The sequence below is a fragment of the Branchiostoma belcheri genome, unplaced genomic scaffold, assembly GCF_001625305.1.
Source record: "Branchiostoma belcheri isolate BF01 breed outbred unplaced genomic scaffold, Haploidv18h27 scaffold37, whole genome shotgun sequence".
NCBI classification, from domain to species: Eukaryota; Metazoa; Chordata; class Leptocardii; order Amphioxiformes; family Branchiostomatidae; genus Branchiostoma; species Branchiostoma belcheri.
The window spans coordinates 254,831-259,872 of record NW_017803987.1 but is presented as its reverse complement, the minus strand read 5'-3'; positions in this window follow the sequence as shown (position 1 = coordinate 259,872).

Sequence of the window (5,042 nt, the reverse complement as noted above, 5' to 3'; positions counted from 1 at the left end):
AGCACACAGCTAACTACAGAATCACATGAAAACAAGGTCAAGTTACAAGGTGTTATCAGCCCTGTCACACACAGACAATAAAAAGCTGAAGGTCTCATTCGTGAGTTTTTGTTAACTATAGCCGCCTATGGCAAAATACGTAACTTTACATAGGCCAAAACCCAATAATTTGAATGACAGCCATCTAGTCTATCCAATCAATTTTGAGCACAATGGCCCTACATTACGTCAAAAAATTCCCAACCAGATCTAACTCAACAATCTCTTTTTATTTATTTATAAACTGCACTTGGCCACTCTCCGCCAGAGGTCCTCCAGCGCTGCTACCTCCTGACCGCATTACCCATCACAACAGCGTGTAAACATCCGACCTGTCGCGCGGATGTCAACACTTACCCACTAATTTTAGCACATACAAACAACCTCTCATATCACAAGCGGTTTACGCCAACTGACTTAGCTAAAATGCAATTTCTGGCGGATATAAACACACATCCATACACGCATTTAATTTTTAGTACGATCTACTTTAGAGTACCCACGCGGAAGAATACCGGAATGAGACCTTAACAACTACTAGTAGACCAGAAACTTTTGATGCCATTCTTGAAGAGCTTAAAAGTCATGTTTAAAACATACAGCTAAAACTCAATCACCTAACTGTATACAGAATAATCAATTTAGGGTATTGATGAGAAAAATTGTACCCAGGAGGAGACTTGTCATATAACAACTTTTAAGACTTGCTATGCATTTGTAGACACTCAAGGGTACTCTGTACAGTTGGTTTAATTTAACACAATGTCATGTATGTGAATATTACACTTAGTCTAACTTTACACATGTACATAAAATTTAAAGGTTTACATGTATTTTTGGTTTCATAAACTTGAGAATGTTCGATGTTTAATTAGTTGGTTCTACGATTAAACAAAAAACAAATCAGATGCATGTAACAACATTACAGAAATCCTATCCAATACCTAAAATTATTGAATCAGACTTTATGGCAAAAAATGAGGATTTTGGGGTTGACACAGAACCTGAATGTTACAAGTACATGTTTTTTTTAATCAGGAAAAAGACTGGCAAATCCAAGAAACAACAAGTTAAAGTCAGTTTCTTGTATTTTTATCCCAGTCTGAAATACCTAGCCAAATGAAGAGAAATGTTGCATGCATATCGATAGGCAAAATTTCTAGTGTTTTCCATGAGGGAAATTCCCACAAATATTCTACCCATGTTTCCTTTCTGTTTCACAGACAAGGGGCAAAATTATTAGACCAGGTATACAGAAACAAACGTCCATTTTTTTCTCTTTAAACTTTAACTCAAGAGTAGCAATACCGAACTGTGATATTCTGGGAGAAGACGTGAAGAGTGAATATCACAGTGAGATATATTGAAACAACAACGACCCAAAACTACACAAACTATCGTGTTGCATTCTCAAAATCACACAAATTTACCACGAATATACCGAAACGTGTTGTTATCAGTTTGTGGGAAATAAATTCTACGGCGCGGCTTGTTGCCTTACCTTGTGAAAACTCTGCCCTCCCCACGACCACGCCGCCATCCTTCTGGCGCCATTTTCTCGTCTTCTCCAAAATCCGCCACGTCAGGAAATCCGCCATTTCTTCGCCCATAATCCAGAAAACGGCACAACTCCGCCGTAGAACCATCCCCAAAGATTTCTTCTACAAGTTAGAATGAAGATTTTTCGAACTGGAAGCCGAAAATTTACCAAAAAGTCGACAAATAATTCCTGGTCTTCCCCGCGTGGCTCCGACAGACGCAGACTAAGTGGACCGTACCACTGTGACTTTTACACAGCTGTGTACAACAGCTGGTCTAATTTATCCTGATAACCACAACTACTTTACCGCCAAAAATCAATCCCCACAGAAAAATAATGGCTCTCTGCTCAAAATTTCGGACTAGTTTGTGTCAAAATAACACACAGGCAGTGTCAGCAGCAATAAGTATTCAATTTGGTCAAAGTATAGTAGCCGGAATCTGCTAATTCAATCAGCCTCGGCACCACATGTTTCTAGTGCAAACGGTACCTGTCCTTGGTGCTGAACGCCATCTGTTGCATTCCAAAACGTGTTATTCCAAATCATGTTTTGGAATGGGCCACGTTCTGGAATGCAACAGGCATTCCACACGTTGTATTCCAAATCATGGCGCAGCTGGACCACGATTTGGAATGTTCCAAAACGTGAACGGCCACGCTGTCAATCACGAATGATTGACAGGAGTGGTGATTAATTATTCATACCGAAGTTTCCATATTTGGTCTGTTGTTTTTGCGAGACTTCAAAAAAATTGAGACTGACTTTAATAGACTTCGGAGTTGCCAGTCGGGATTAACAGAGATTAACAGTGCCAGGGGGCTATCTTCTTCGTGTTTTTGTTTAGTTTAATTTTAATTTTTGCTGTTCGTATACAAATACTGTGTTCAAAATCGTGCCCTGTTTACTTGTCTGAACATGTCGGGCTTAGAGCGCCGACGGTGTTAGCACGTTTAATTCAGCTGTGTGGGGAAAAGGACGTCCACGAACAATCAGTACTATGATATCCTTGGTATGATGTTCCATTTACTGGCAATCATGTTAGTTTCCTAGTTAACCTGGCCTGAGTTTACTCCTTGGTCGGATGCTCGCGGATCTGTTTCTCATGATTTTCCCGCTTAAAGAATCACGTGATACTTGTTGAGCCACAGAAGAGAGAACGGAATTTATAGTTAAATTTTTTTGTATCAAAGTGCAGTTTGTAAATATTTAGCATTACTTTGTGTCATTAAATTATGCAAACAAGCTTGTAATATACTAATAATTCAGTTAGAAATGTGGTCTCCACGGCCCAGCTAGTATATATGGGGATATTGGGTTACTAGCTCGGCCGCGGCAAAGCCTATATCGCCACGTTATGGAATATTCCGAAACATGGTTAGGACATGTTTCGGAATATTCCATTTCGTGCCCTTTATCTAGTCACGACATGGAATATTCCGAAACATGCTCCAGACATGTTTCGGAATATTCCATTTCGTGTCCTTTCTCTAGGCACGTTATAGAATATTCCGAAAAATGTTTCAGACAAAGATACGAAATGCAATATTCCAAAACGTGCTCCATACATGTGGGCTTGGGATAGGACTTTGTGTGGAGTTGCTGCTGCTTTGTTTAAAAATGACAAACTTTGAGATTGTGACAAAGATGGTCGCCACAGTTGCGTGTGAGCTTTACCATGCTTCGGCCGTGCAGTGGCGGTCCTGAATGCGGGTATAATTGACGGGCGTGCCATGACTAACACTGAAGAGGCTTAGAAGGTCAAAACATACAGAGGCAGACAGCATGGGCAATGCTTATATCCAAAAGCTACCAATTTGAAACATAGGGAACCATTTATTTCGAGAAGTGACACAGGTATTCTAAAACACTCGTGGGGCATTTTGACACTCCCATTTCTGCATTAAACTTGACACGTCTCAGACTGTAACAATATAATATGGAACACTGAGTGTTAAAAAACATTTCCAGACACGTTTCATTTAGCCACGCCCACAGAAGTACGAGGCTCCGCCCCCAGACACGTGATTACGAAATATTATGTTTTGGAATGGATCACCTTTTCGAATGCAACAGGCATTCCACTGCGTGTTATTCCAAATCATGTTTTGGAATGGACCACGTTTTGGAATGCAGGTGCATTCCACTTCATTTTATTCCAAATCATGATTTGGAATGGATCACGTTTTGGAATGCAACACCATCCTCATAGTAAAACACACAGTATGTACGGTGAAAACCACACGCGCGCGCTCGCTTTTTGAGCGTCCGTTAAGTACAGGGACTTGTTAAAGCTGGCCAAACCTTACAGAAAAAAATGGCATGCACTTGAGGAAGGTAGGAGTGGAACTGTCAACGGACTACGATAAATTTACAATGGCAGCGGCTACATGTTACGTTGCATTCGGGCAAGCTGATTCCGCCTACATGAAAATCCAGGCACTAATATAGCTTATTTTACGCTTTGCATAGACTGCACCGATTACGTACACTACATGCTGTTGTATATGAACCATTTTAGTCGTCTGGCTACGAATTGTGTGGGATAGAACGGCCGATTACGCCCCAGGCTTGCAGGCATTCTTCCCAACAAGTTTACGTGCAAACGGTGCCTGTCCTTGGTGCTGACCGCCATCCGCACAATGTTAAACACATAGTGTGGTGAACACCACACGCGCGCTCGCTTTTTGAGCGTCCATGAAATACAAGAACTTGTAAAAGTTTGACAAACCCTACGAAAAAAATAGGTATGCTTTTGAGGGGATTAGAGGTAGTATTGTAAACGCTCTAAGACGCAGACAATCGGCCATGGTGCCAGCACATAAGGCACAGTTGCAGTACCAATCCATGTTGCTAGGCGGCACTGTGAGACCGTCTATTGTCACGGTCAAACCTAGTAGCCTTTACTCCTTTAGTGCATGCCAAGGACATTGTAGTAAAACGTTAAACTTTATTCCAACACACTATTTACAGGGATCAAATTTTCAGCGACCACTGTCGCCTTCATCAGGATAATTAATGACCAATCACTTCACAACGTGATCTCGCGAGAGTTACGGTTGGAATAAAGTTTAACGTTTTACTATGATTACTACCAACACAGATGAACTTTCATGATAAACCAAGGACATTGTATTGTGTGATACCTTGTATGCTGCCCTGCCAAAAATAATCACACACATACACACTCGCACATTCTCTCACTCACAAACCTGCACATATTTACACATACACACTAAAGAGATACTTTTGCGAGGTATTAGTAAATAAAATGGCCATTTCTAAAATCATATCCAGTAGCTTGAGTAACTGTTTTTTGGCATAAAATGGCCATTATCTTCAAAAGAAAGCACTTACGTAGCTTATAATGAAATCGACAAAAGCACACAAGAAAGACCAGTACAATTAAATTTGTAACTGCAACTTCTTTTCATACCTAAACAAGAAATTCAGAAACAAGTACTT